Consider the following 15001-nt stretch of genomic DNA (forward strand, 5'->3'; position numbering starts at 1 on the left):
ATTCAAGCACGGTTTGTAAATGTAACTGGGTTTTGCAGGGGTTTTGATAATGTCTTTCATGCTATTGGAAGCCATAAAGATCAATTCATGTACTGTAGAGCTGAGTATGCTATTCTCAACAAGAGGAGAATTTAATGTGACTGATACCGTGTGTCATCGGGTTACTGATAACGTGCAGCGTTGTCCTGATAATCTAATTTCTTGGAAGCTAAGTTAAGCTTAGAGGAGCTGTGACAGATGCAGTCTGCATGTCATTGGCAAATATTCAATACTTGCTTTGATGCACTTTGTACTTTCAAGATCCAAATCCCTGAGCTGTACAGCCCTACACAGGATCTGCAGTTGGAGCCCTTTATCCCCGCCCACATTTATTCCTGTACCCCTTCAGCTACAACTCTATAGAAAGCATATCTTTGCACAGATTCATTTGAGGGAAAAAAGCAGTCTTTTTTAATAGATCAGCAGAGTCCTAAGTAATGTTCAAAGCATCTAACCGTAGAAAAATAAAGGCCTCACTGTTTGTTTGTTTCTTTTACACAGCATGGAAATGTGACTTGTTTAAATAGCAGAATAATTCTTGTGACTTGCTAAATGCCTTCAGTAGCCACATGCATACTTTTTAACTCGGTTTCTGGATTCTCGACTGGGATGCATCTTTCTATTGTGTGTGTGGGCTGCACAGTACTCTGCACAGATGTGCCCTGCATGCTAAGGGAGGCCACAGACTGTGTGTACAAATGACAAATAATAGCTCGCAAAATTGAAAGATTTTCACCGACTTTGAGATTTCCCTCTTCCCATCGCCCGCACAGATACACATCCTTCCCTGGGCAAATCAGTATCTGAATAACCTACTTCCAGGTTTCTGCCATTGCTCCTGACGATCTGCATGATAGCATAAACTAAAAAAAGCAGTCTGTGGTGAGGTAACGTGCCATCCAGTGTTTCTTCTCCCCTCTGTGGAGAAGTGCCTTAGCCTCTGCCCAGCATCATTAGACAGTCTGTTTTTACTAGAGAATGGTAGATGTGAATCTGTGTCCTGCGCCTCCTTAGTATCCTACACCACCAGACTGCTTTGTAATGAATACATTTCACATCCTTCTCTCCTAAGTGAGGTATGAAAAATCCCTTTGCTACATTAGAATGTTAGCACACACTTACGGGGCAGAATTTTATTCTCCTGCTGCCGGGAGTGGCGGCAGGTGGAAAAAATAGCAGCCCATGCTATGCTGCCGCAATCTAGCACACGGCAGCTCATTTTCAGATGCAGGGTGGTCCACACCCCCCCCCAACCCACCAATCACATGGCGGGGTGGACTCTGCGGCACTGGTAACGGTGGCAGCTGCCTCTGTGCAGGCACTGGTGCCATTTGTAAATGGCTGCCAGACCTGCAGAGTATAATGTCCAACCCCGGAACCAACTCCCCCTCCCCCCCCCACTGCCGACAACTGCACAAAGTGCAGAGGTCACCCATTATCCCCACCCCCACACACTAGAAATGCAGAGTTGACCCCCCCTCCCCAACTTCACTAAAAATCCTACGTTCCTCCCTTCCCCACCTCGCTGGTGCCAACTTTCCCTGGATGGGAAAGTGAAGGCGCATGAGTGCCGCCCATCGCACGGAAGATTCCGGACAGCTGGTAAGATCGCGGTGAATGGTATTTAAATGTATTAATTTCCTATATTTAAAGTTGGTTCCCGTCGCCGGGCGTGGTGGGAGCTGCCACAGAGCCTTGCCATCGCTGGGAAGATTAGGCCTGGCAATCCTGGCATCGGGCTCCTTGGTGGTTCACTGCCCCTGCAATCTTCCAGCCTCCCCCACCCGCCGGAGCCCGACGTCGGGAGCTCAACAAGATTCAGTCCACAGTAGGTAATCTTCACACTTTCTCTTTAAAGGTCTGTATGGTCACCTTGATCGAATGGTCTTCCTCACATTAATGCTTTAGTTTACAGAGCTCTTTTGTGAACATTAACTGCAGATCTTTAATTGGCAGCAGCAGAGGCCTGATTTGGAACAATACAAGAATGTGGAAAATTCTTAAGTATACTATTTACTGCAGTCCAGCAGCACTAGATAGTGTGGGAATGGAGGTGGGAGGGAGATTTTAATGTGGAAATGGAATTGTACTGAAAGATTGAAGAAGACTTGAACCTACGTTAGGTACCGTAGAATTCTTCCTCCTCTGTTCGACTCCTACATATTCCAGCCTACTCTGTACGGATCATCCGTTCATTTGTTTTTTTAAAGCATTAAATTCTTACCTTGTATTAAATTATATTGAGGAATTCAACAGAGAGTATCAATCAGAGATGGGTCTGCAACACCATTGACTGAATCCTTCACCCTGTATTCAACCATGGTTCCTTATTGGGAATGTGGAGTCACTCACCCTTCTGCAATCCCCAAAGCTATGCTCACTGAGACTAATTGTAACATTTCTACATCTACTTCTGTATGGCTCAGCTACATATTGGACATATTTGCTGGGCCATTGGCAGATTGTGTTAAGCAGACCGGGCCTGCATTGGATCTGAAGGTGGTGTTCAGTACACAGGCAGAGGTTCTGAAACCAAATAAGGACTTGTTGAAAAGATTGTCTTTGCTATGATATTGTAAACAATCTTGTTGGGAGGAAACCAGGACAATGCAATAGGCTTACAACATGACCGCTGTTACTCTTGCAAACAGAATCTTGGCAGCTGTTTATATGGAAAGGTGTCAAGAGATTTATGAGTCCTTTTTGTCAAGTCCTTGTGGCACCGTGGTGCAGTGTGTTAGTAGACTGCCTTTCATACCTGGGTTTGACTGCAGGTTTAATCTGATGGAATGAAGATTTACCTTTTTAAACTGGTTATGAAGGCCATTTGAGAAATGCACTTGGGTAGCCTCAACTCTCTAAAGCAAAAAACCTCATCAGCACCAAATGGGCAGTCTCACTCATTCTATAATTGATTGTTGTGAGAAGTAGAACTTAGCACATTAGAAAGAAAGACGCATTTATATAATGCCTTTCATGACCGCAGGATGTCCTAGAATGCTTTTACAGTTAATGAAGTACTTTTGAAGTACAGTCACTGTTGTAGGAAATGCGGCAGTGCGCAGCAAGCTCCTACAGACAGAAATGTGATAATAACCAGATTGTCTGTTGTTGTGATATTGATTGAGGGATAAATATTGGCCAGGACCTTGGGGAGAACCTTCAAAATAGTTCCGGGGATCTTTTTATGCCCACTCGAGCAGATGAGGCCTCCGTTTTATTGTCTCATCCAAAAGACAGCACCTCTGACAAAGCAACAGTCCCTCAGTACTGCAGAGGAGCCTCAGCTTAGATTTTTGTGCTTGGGTCTCTGGAGTAGGACTCGAACCCACAACCATGACAGACACATAAATAAATAGGTGGAGGTGGATGTCCCCTGGCTGGAACCTGCCCAACAATAATCAACATTATCAGCAAGTGCCTGAAAAGGGAAAGCGTCCCATTTCCTTGTGCTATTATCTTTTGCCTGTACATACATAGAAGATTCACCAAAAAGGAAATTGGATGTTGGGAGTATATTTTAAGTGTGATAATATTTTATCAAACTGCCATGGGTTTTCTGGTACATTTTTCACAACTTTGATCTTTAACCACTTGAATCTTAGTGGGAAGTGACTGACTGACTTCTTTTGGCACCCAGCACTGTAGAGCATTGAAACATGTCATCATGTCTTTATTTAAATCTGACAAGAACACATCTTCAATCACAGTTCCAATAAACTAGGCCATGTTGGTCTCCGCTGTTTATCGCTGTCTCTACCAATAATGCCAGTTGGGTTGCTCACAACTCCATTTCCTTTCTCCTCCTAACCAAAAAATAGATAGTGTAAAAACAAAATCCACATTGGGGAAAAAAAACTCATTCATAGAGAAAACTCCAATGTTCGAAACAAATGTTTAAAATAAAGTAAATACTGCAAGAACATAGCAGGCTATTTTTAAATATAAAAATGCAACAGACAGGTTCACACTTGGATGTCAATGAAAGGACAACAGCAGATAAGTTTACCAGCTCTTTACAGGTCCTACCGGCACTGCAAGGTCTTTGCAACATTTTCTGCTTTTACTTTATTAAATGTTTTTGTATTCAGGAAATACTCGGTGGGAAAGTGGAGCCTAGCCCAACACTGCCGTTTGTACTAGTAAATATAATGTGAATGTTTCCAGTATCTTCAGAAAGCCATCATTTTGTTTTTGCTCCCTGCTATGTGGAAAGCTATGTGCAGATATTTTACTTTTTTATTCATTCATGGGATGTGGGCATCACTGACAAGGCCAGCATTTATTGCCCTTGAGAAGGTGGGGGATTCAGCAATGGTAATGCCATTGAATGTCAAGGTGAGATGGTTAGATTCTTTCATTGGCGATGGTCATTGCCTGGCATTTGTGTGGTGCCGGTGTTACTTGCCACTTATCAGCCCAAGCGGGAATGTTATCCAAGTCTTGCTGCATGCAGGTGTGGAGTTCTTCAGCGTTTGAGGAGTTGCGAATGGGACGGAGCACTGCGATCAACAACAGTGATGGAGGAAAGGTCATTGATGAAGTAGTTGAAAATGATTGAGTGTAGGACACTATGCTGAGGAACTCCTGGAGCAATGTCCTGATGATGATCGGCCTCCAGCAACCACAGACATCTTTCTTTGTGCTTGGTATGACTCTAGCCAGTGGAGAGTTTCCAATCACACGCCCCTCCCGCCCCCAGCACCCGAATTCCCATTGACTCCAGCTTTGCTTGTGCTCCTTGATGCCACACTCTGTCAAATTGTGCCTTGATGTCAAGGGCAGTCACTCTTATCTCACCTCCTGGAGTTCAGCTCTTTTGTCCATGTTTGGACAACGGCTCCAATGAGGGCAGGAGCTGAATGGCCCTGGCGCAGCCCAAACTGAGCATCAGTGAGCAGGTTATTGCTGAGTAAGTGCCGTTTGAAAGCACTGTTGCCAACACCTTCCATAACTTTGATGATTGAGAGTAGACTGATGGATTGAATTTGCCCTGCTTGTTGTGGACAGGACATACTTGGGAAATTTTCCACTTTGCCAGCTGGATGCTAGTGTTGTAGCTGTACTGGAAGAGCTTGGCTTGAGGCGCAGCTAGTTTCTCTGTAGCCTTTGCTATATCCAGTTTACTTAGCCATTTTTTGACTTCATGTGGAGTGAATAAAATTGGTTGAAGACTGGTTTCTGATTCTGGGGAGCGCGGGAAGATTCCGAAATGGATTATTCACTTGGCACTTCTAGCTGAAAATGGTTTCAAATGCTTCAGCCTTGTCTCTTACACTCCTGTGTTGGGTTGCATTGTCATTCAGGATGGGGATGTTCAAGGAGCCTTTCCCAAGTCAATCAGCATGTGATTTGCGAAGCAAAATACTGCAGGTGCTGGAAATCTGAAATAAACACAGAAAATGCTGCAAACTCTCAACAGTTAAGGCGACATCTGTGCAGAGAGGAAAGCGGGTTTAATATTTCAGGTTGATGCCCTTCTATCAAAACACCAAGCTATCATCTCCCAGACAGTCACTGAATTCAACGCTGGAGATCTTCCCAGCACAGCCTCCAACTTTATAGCCCATGACACCAATCCTGCACAGTGCTTCTACCTCCTCCTCCTAGATCCACAGATGGGACTGTCCCAGTATTACATACGATTTACAGCACAGAAATTATGTCCAACTGGTCTGTACCAGTGTTTATACACCACATAAGCCTCCTCCCACTTGGCTTCCTTTAAACCTATCAGCATATTCTTCTGGTCCTTTTCTCCTTCGTGTACTTATCTAGTTTCTCCCTAACTCATCTCTGTTATTTGCATCAAGTACTCCATGTGGTAGCAATTCCACATTCTAACCACTCTCTCTGATTAAAGAAGTTTCTCCTGAATTCCTTATTGTATTTATTACTATCTTATGTTTGCTGTGAGGTGGACACAAAGAGATTGTGGAGGGAGATCAGCTAGTTAAGTGATCGGACAAGAAGGTAGCAGATGGACTATAATGAGGGGAAATGTGAAATTATCTACTTGGGTAAGAAGAACAGAATAGAAGAATATTTTTTAAAAGGTGAGAAATGAGTAAGTGCTATTATTCAGAGGCATTTGGGTATTCTCATATACTAATCACACTAAGTTAACATGCAGATACAGCAGACAATTAGGAAGGCAAATGGTGTGGGAGTCTTTATTGCAAGGGGGTTAGAGTATAAGAGTGAGGAAGTCTTGCTGCAATTATAGAGGGCTTTGCTGAGATCACATCTAGAATACTGTGTACAGTTTTGGTCTCCTTACCTAAGGAAGAATATAGTAGCCTTGGAGGGGGTCAAATGAAAATCCACTAGATTGATTCCTGGGATGTGAGAGTTGTCCTTTGAGGAGATGTGTAAGTTGTGCCTATATTCTCTGGCGTTTAAAAGAATAAGAGGTGATCACATTGAAACATAAAATTCTGAGAGGGCTTGACAGAGTAGGTACTGAGAGGCTGTTTCCCCTGGCTGGAGAGTCTGGAACTGGGGGCCATACTCTCAGGATATGGAGTCATTTAGGACTGAGGTGAGGAGAAATTTCTCCTCTTGGAGGATTGGGAATCTTTCAAATTCTGTACCCCAGAGGTCTGTGGATACTCTGTCAATGAATTTATTCAAGACTGAAATCAATAGATTTTTGGGCGCTAAGGGAAAGAAAGAATGGGAAAATGGAATTGATGTAGAAGATCAGCCACGATCTTATTAAATGGTGGAGAAGGTTCCAGAGGTTGTATGACCTTTTTTTAAAAAATTCATTCATGGCATGTGGGCATCGCTGGCCAGGCCAGCATTTATTGCCCATCCCTAATTGACCTTGAGAAGGTGGCGGTGAGCTGCTGCCTTGAACCACTGCAGTCCTTCGGGTGTAGATACAACCACAGTGCTGTTAGGAAGGGAGCTCTTGGATTTTGAGCTCTTGTGCTCTTATTTATGACCCCCTGGTTTTGGACTCGCACATTAGAAATATCTTCTCTGTCTACCCTACCAAAACCCAACATGATTTTAGAGACCTCTTTCAAGTCCCCTCTCAGCTTTCTCTTTCCTAGAGAAAGGAGCCCCAGCCTGTTCAGTCTTTCCTGATAAGTTTATTCTCTCAGTTCTGATATCATCCTGATGTTACACCATGTTGAGTCGGTGCAATAATACAAACTCTTGAGTTCTGAGACTTTGACTTGGATCAGTAGATTTATTCCATTTTATTTTTGTTCTCACTTGGCTCTGGTGCTTTTGTCAAATACGAATATATGAAACACAAATGATTATTAAAAAGCACAAATTAACACTCTCAAAATAATGGAACTTGGAAATCAAATAGATGTGATTTAAGCATGGAAAATAATTGACACTGGCAAGAATTTGCTTGGCGCCATCATTTAGAATAGCGTCTTGGGCCTGGTTCTGCGGCGGTGAACTTGAAAGTCACAAACGGTCTGTTTTGCTTTGCAGAAGAATCTTGATGGCTTAATCTGGGCTCATTAGCCCAATGTCTGTTGCCTGAGCAGAGCAGGGTGGGCGGGATGGTGCTGGTTCTGTACCGTATTGGAGCAGCTAGGAGTGGCAGGTCTGCTGAAAGTAGCATTAACATGAAGCAGATAATGGTTACTTGTTGCAGACTGTACTATTATGGCACCAATTGAAAGTCTAGATTCTTTTTTCTACACAAACACAGTCAAATGTCAGAAGTTTTGTCCACTCCAGCCTCCAACTACCAGCAACAACGAGGGATTGATCATGTGCTGGGGCCAATCGTCTTCAGTGTGGTTCCTGCTCTCCTCATTTTCTTCTCCCTCACCCCTGCTCCTGTTTCTTCCTTGGGGCCCATTCCTCCCTCCACCCTCAATTATATTATGACGGGAGGAGACTTTTCTTCCATCTGTGGCTTAACCCAAATGTTTCTTGTGATTTGTCGAACTAAGACGCATGGAACAAATTCCTGTTTGTGAGAATTAAAACAAATGTTTTGAGACAGTTAAATATAGCAGAACTATATAGAAATCTAGTCGGGTATCATAAGATGAAAAGTTCAGATACAATTAGAAAACAAAATGCACATACTACGTGGAACTCTTGAGCTACTGGGTACATGATAAACGCTGATAGTGAATTAATTGTCGAATAACCACTCTATGGCTGGAGAGTGATCAGCTGTATTTTTGCATCTATTGACCAGTTTTTACGTCTGCATGTTATGCACCACTTTGAGAGTCCATTAGGCATGTTTTAAAAGCTTTTGAATTTTTTTTTTTAATTACGAAGAAACTGCTGCACACCAGTGTAACCAGTAAATGATTGTGTAGCTTTTTAAAGTCAGTTTCAGTTCATTAAAATCAGGTTAGCCACAGGTGGTGAATTAGACATGCTGATTTAAAAATTCTTCTTTTTTGTGGTTAAACCCATTTTCAGGTGTAATCGCACAACCAGATTATTATTCAACAAATTTTTTTTAAAGCAAATATTAAAAATTTACATTCTTAGTCACTGTCTGTTCAAGTCAGACTTTACATTCAGTGATATGCAAATGAGTTTCCGTGGATGGAAACTTGAGGGAACAAAACACTTGTGAACACTTCGTATGACTTTTGAGTGCATTTTGCACCCAGATCACTGGTTTACAGCCAAAGTGGAAAATCTATCCGTGTATCTATCCAACTGGAGAACGGATGACCTAACAGTGTAATAAATATGAAATTTCATTTGAGTTTTTGGAGAATCTAGAAGCTAGGAAAGGGGAATGGACCGTTGAAATTTCATCACGTTTTTATTATTTGTGAGGTGGTTTGGAGTGCTTCTGCCCAGTATTCCACTAACGCTTCCAACAAAAATTTTGGAATAAAGTTGATTTGCAAGGCAGGTGTATTAAAACTAATTCTGGCCCTGACGTGTGTTGTAAATGGAAGGTGGTAACCTGCAAGAGAAGCAGTGTAAGTGCATCCATTGGAAAATAGGGCTGCAAGTTTCCATAACAACAGGCAATGTTTCCTTTAAAATGTTGTTTTGTGTGGCCACTTTTTTCAATACGCAGTATCTTTAAATTTTGTTGTGTGGTGGTGCACACATGGGGCTGAATTGTACCAGCCCCCGATGTTGGGGGTTGTGACGGGGGGTGGGGTGGGGTGGAAATGGGGAAAACTCTTCCTATTGGTTGCGGGGATGGTGGGAAGGGGTTGAGAGTCAAAGGGTATAAAGTTTAGGATCTGATTGAACGGTTTTTTTTGGAGAGAGAGGGAAATTTATGTATAGATTACTCATTGGGGGGGGATGGGATCCAAAGTTGCATTAAAATGTTATTTTTATTTCCCAAAGACCAGGGCCTTTTAAATGTATCTGAAGGGATGCAGCCCTTTAAAAATGGCGATGGTGCTGGGTACCATTGCCAGGGGCGGAGCAGCCGCCCCCTCTACATCATCAGGGGTGTTTCGTCCCTTCTCTGTAAATGAGCCGCGCATATCTCGCACATGTGCCGCGCCTCTTTTGAAGGGGTGAGCTTTAAAAATTCAGCCCCTGGTGTTTAACAGGGAACAAGGCCTGCACAGTACCTTCCAGGCCGCTGTGCAGCTTAACAGGAATATTTTTTGGGGGGGAGGTGTGGGCTGAGAGGGGAGCAGAGGAGAACCACATCTCTGGAAAGTACTTTAAGTACAATACAAACCACACAATTTAATAAATGATCAGACATTCTGTGGTAAATGTTTATACAGCACCATTTGCTGCAAATGGGTTCTAATTATATCCTTTTACTTTCACTGATCCTGTAAAATAACTGCAAACAGGGCTTCCCGAAGTTTGTGTGTATAATTGAATATACTTTTTTTTTAAAGGATTTACTTACTTCTGCTTTGAATTTTAATTCTGATCATTTTCTGATTTGAGTTGGAGCTAGACCGTTCATTTGAGCTGTGGGAATAGCAGCTGAGTACTTGAGAGATGTCAGGTTGAGGTGTATGTTGAATGGAGTCACAAGATCAGCCACAATTGAATTCGTGTGCAATCAGCTGTTTTGGTTGTAATGTTCTCCGCTAGTTATAATTGCCACCAGCAAGGTGATCGAGATGAAAATGAAGTTAACCCTCCACGCATTTTTCTTTTTAGAGTTGGATGTGGAGGAAAGGGATTTATTTTCCACTACTTTTCGTAGATCGACAAAATGATCGAACTGTATAAAGGATCTCTCGTTAGTTAGTTCAGTGACTTGTGTGTGCACAGGTGAAAAGACTTCGCTGCCGCTTGATCCTCACTCAAAGATAAAGACTGCAGCAAGCACTTGGTGCAATTCAAAACGACAGCAGCCAGACGGGGAGATAATAATGATGCCCAAGCCATTTGGGAAAAGAACTCCATAAAATCTACAAATTTTGCCAGGACTATACTTGTAAAAGCTTGGCTGCTACTATATTTTGAATGCACTTTTAAAACATGAGACTTAATGACTACAGCAGCCAAGCCATTTTGGTACAAGTTACCTGTTATGAAGGATGTGAAAGAACACCATCCCTCCTCAGGCTGGTTAGTTTTTCCAAGGGAAACTTACCGGGATGAACTTGCTCCTGTGTGCAATATCTAGATGAGAAATATGTGTGATATGTACAATTATTAGAAAGAATTAAGTCCATACCAGAGCCTGTTAGTGGATAATGTGAGCTATGTGATTCGTTGTGTGATGTGTGAAGGTCAGAAAAAGTTCTCATGCTGAGAGATCAGTCCAATAATTTGCATGTGATTATTGAACTTCAATAATTTTCTTAAAAAGAGGAAATAGAGCACGGATGATTGCACAAGTGTTCAGTTCCACTCACAACTCCTCAGAAAATGAAGTAGTCCATGCCTGCATGGGAAAAGAGCTAGAGAGCATTCAGGCTTGGGCTGATAAGTGGCAAGTAACATTCAAGCCACATAAGTGCCAGGCAACATCCAAGAGAAAGCTAAACTACCTCTCCTTGGCATTCATTGGCATTACCCCTGTCGACTCTTTCCCCCCCCCCCCCCCCCAAAATCAACATGTGGGGGGGGTGAGGGTTAACCCTTGATCGAAAACTTAACTGGAGCAGTCACATAAATACTATGGTGACAACAGCAGGTCAGAGGCTGGGAATTCTGCAATGAGCAACCCACCTCCTGACTCCCCAAAGCCTGTCCACCATCTACAAGGCACAAGTCAGGAGTGTGATGGAATACTTGCCACTTGCCTGGATGGGTGCAGCTCCAACAACACAAAAAAAACTTGACACCATCCAGGACAAAGCAACCCGCTTAATTGGCACTCCATTTACCACCTTCAACATTCACTCCCTCCGCCATAGTGGCAGCAGTGTGTACCATCTACAAGATGCACTATAGCAACTAACCAAGGCTCCTTCAACAGCACCTTCCAAACCCACGATCTCTACCACCTAGAAGGACAAGGGCAGCAGATGCATGGGAACACCACCTCCTGCAAGCTCCCCTCCAAACCACACACGATCCTGACTTGGAACTATATCACCGTTCCTTCACTGTCGCTGGGTCAAAATCCTGGAACTCCCTTCCTAACAGCACTGTGGGTATACCTACCCCACATGGACTGTAGCAGTTCAAGAAGGCAACTCACCACCACCTTCTCAAGGGCAATTAGGGATGGGCAATAAATGCTGACCTTGCCAGCGAATCCCACATCCCATGAATGAATTTTTTTTTTTAAACCCTGTGTAATTGTCAGACTGAAGGGTGAGCATGAATTGAGGGATCAGTTTTTGGACCCTGCTGAACTGGACATTGAAACCAAATGCAAACTGATCTTGCAACCACTAAAATAGGCAGAACAGCAGAGCCATTGGGCTTAATTTTTAGGTGAGCACAGAGGTGGGTGGGTGTGGAATTTTGAGCTGCCAGCCAGCTTGCTGGTTCCCCAGCTTTATGCTAGCCCCAGGCTATTATCCTGGAGGCAAGATGGGGGGGGGAGGGACGAATGGCAGGGCTACTTGCCCACAAGCAACCGGTAGCTGACTCAACTAATTAAAGGCCTATTTTCGGAGGCCTACTGGGATTTTCCAATTGGCCACCAGAGGTCCCTGGAGATGGTGGGGAACAGTACGGCTGCCTGGAGATGGCAGAATGAGGGGAGTCAGTGCTCAGGGCAGGCTTAGAGGTTCTTTCTGCCTGCTTGGCTTCAGCTTCAATCGCAGACCGGCCTGTGGGGGTACTCCCTCCACACAGGTGGCCTGGCAGCTAGTTTTTTTTAAACTTCTAATTATCTTGAAAGGCATCCTGCTGCTTCTGAGCTGTAGGGCCTCTGGCTGTCCAGCTTCAAGAGCCCACCCATTGTCCTTAATAGGACAGCGAGCCTGCCCTCTTGCCATTAATTGGCCAATTCGGGGAAAGTCACAGGTGAGTGATAGTGCGGTCTTCTGACCCCCATCTGACTAAATGGAGTGCGGCTTCGACTGAGTGAGAAGCTGGGAGTTTGGTGAGTGATGGAGTTCGGTGAAGGGGGGAAGGAGGTGCTCCTTTCTTTTTCAACCTCCAGTACTTGGTTCTTACTTTGGTACAGGGAAAATAGCTGGTGAGTATTCTACTTATGATAAACAGTTTGTAAAGTTAAGGTATGGCAGGGTAGCTCGGCTGAGTAGAATGTGCATCCTGTGGCTCATTGGCACACCATGTGTCCTAGACAGACACCTGTGCAGGAAGTGTCACTGGCTGCAGAAACTTGTGCTCCGGCTTTGGAACTCGAGCAGCCGCTGGAGTTGCTGTGGTGCATCCGTGAGACAGAACTACGTGGATAGCATGTTTAGGGAGGTGGTCACACCGCAGGTTAGGAGCATGCAGGCAGAGTGGGAATGGGTGACCGTCAGGCTGGTAGTGCAGGAGTCCACTGAGACGATCTTGCTCGCTAACCGGTTTTCCATTTTGGAAAATTGTGAGGGCGATGGTTCCTCGGAGGAGTGCAGCCAGAGCCAAGTCTGTGGCACCACAGGTGGCTCAGCTGCACAGGAGGGGAGGAAGAAGAGTGGAAGAGCAATAGTGATAGGGGATTCATTATTTAGGGGAATAGACAGGCATTTCTGCAGCCGTCGATGTGACTCCAGGGTGCTATGTTGCCTCCCTGGTGCCAGGGTCAAGGGGGTCACAGAGCGGCAACAGAACATTCTTCTGGGGGAGGGTGTACAGCCGGAGGTCATGGTCGACATTGGTACCCTCGACATAGGTAGGAAGAGGGATGAGGTCCTGAAAGCGTATTATAGGGAGCTAGGAAAGAAATTAAATAGCATGACCTCAAAAGCAGTAATCTCAGGATTACGCCCAATGCCATATACTAGTAAGCATAGGAATAGGAGGAATGAGCAATTGAACACGTGGCTGGAGAATTGGGGTAGCAGAGAGGGTATCAGATTTCTGAGGCATTGGAAGTGGTTCTGGGGCAGGTGGGACCGATACAAGATGGATGGGTTGCACCTTAGCAGGACCGGGAGTAACATTCTTGCAGGGAGATTTACTAGTGCGGTGGGGTCGGGGGGGGGATAAAACTAGATTGGCAGGGGTTTGGGAACCTGAGAGGAAGCTCAGATTGAAGGGAAGCAAAACTGGTAACAACAAGTAGAAAAGCAGTAAGCGAAATTAGAAGACAGACGAAGTGAAGGTAAGCATCAAATAGGATCAGAATGTAAAATAATGTTAAAAAGACAAAGTTAAGGGCATGCTATCTGAATGCACACAGCATTCGCAACAAGGTAGACGACTTGAAGGCACAAATAGAGAGAAATGGGTATGATTTAATTGCCATTCCAGAGACATGGTTACAAGGTGACCAAGACTGGGAACTGAATATTCAAGGATATTCGTAATTTGGGAAGGATAGGCAAAAAGGAAAAGGAGTTGGGATAATGCTCTTAATAAGGGATGAGATCAGTACATTAGTGAGAGAGGATCTTAGATTGAAGGATCAAGATGTAGAATCAGATTGGGTGGAGCTACGAAACAGCAAGGGGAAGTGAACATTGGTGGGAATTGTTTATAGGCCACCAAACAGTAGTGGTAATGTAAATCACAGTATAGATCAGGAAATTAGAGGTGCATGTAACATGGGTAATACAGTAATAATAGGTGACTTCAATTTGCATATAGACTGGGTAAACTGAATCAACATTAATGCTGTAGAGGATGAATTCCTGGAGTGGGTACGAGATGGGCTCCTGGAGCAGTATGTTGAAGAACCAACTAGGGATGGGGCTATTTTAGATTTGGTATTATGTAATGAGAAAGGGCTAATTATTAATAGCTGTAAAGGAGCCTTGGGGAAATAGTGACCATAATATTATAGAATTTTACATTAAAATTTAAAATGATATAGTTTATTTGTAAACTAGGGTCTTCAATCTGAACAGAGGGAATTATGAAGGTATGAGGGGCAAGTTGGCTATGGTGGATTGGGAAAATATACTAAAAGATTTGATGGTAGACAGGCAATGGCTAGTATTTAAAGAAGTATTACATGATCTACAACAAATATACATTCTTCTAAGACAGAAAAACCCAAATGGAAAGATGACTCAACCGTGGCTAATAAAAAGAAGTTAAAGATTGCATTAGATCAAAGGAAGTGGCTTATAAGGTTGCCAGAAAAAGTGGTAAGCCCGAGGATTGGAAGTAATTTTGAATCCAGCAAAGAATGACCAAGAAACTGATAAAGGGAAAAGAGATTATGAATACAAGCTAGGGAGAACCATGAAGGCAGACTACAAAACTTCTTTAGGTATGTGAAAAGGAAGAAAAGATAAGCAAGTGGGTCTATTACAGGCGGAGACAGGAGAATTTATAATGGAGAATAGGGAAATGGAGGAGAAACGAAACAATTACTTTGTGTCTGTCTTCACGGAGGAAGATAGAGAAAATCTCCCAGAAATATTAGGGAACCAAGGACTTGTGAAAATGAGGAACTGAAAGAAATTAGTATTAATAAAGAGGTAGTACTCGA

At 43.6% G+C, this 15001-nt stretch overlaps 2 protein-coding genes across 4 annotated transcripts in view; both read left to right on the top strand.

The window, feature by feature from the left end:
* The window catches only part of LOC137372682 (volume-regulated anion channel subunit LRRC8D-like), a 104560-nt gene that overhangs the window by 42453 nt on the left and 47106 nt on the right, over positions 1–15001 (top strand). The window lies entirely within an intron of this gene.
* The window catches only part of LOC137372681 (volume-regulated anion channel subunit LRRC8C-like), a 137830-nt gene that overhangs the window by 42449 nt on the left and 80380 nt on the right, over positions 1–15001 (top strand). The gene's annotated exons all lie outside the window — the stretch shown is intronic.

The sequence above is a fragment of the Heterodontus francisci genome, chromosome 8, assembly GCF_036365525.1.
Source record: "Heterodontus francisci isolate sHetFra1 chromosome 8, sHetFra1.hap1, whole genome shotgun sequence".
NCBI classification, from domain to species: domain Eukaryota; kingdom Metazoa; phylum Chordata; class Chondrichthyes; order Heterodontiformes; family Heterodontidae; genus Heterodontus; species Heterodontus francisci.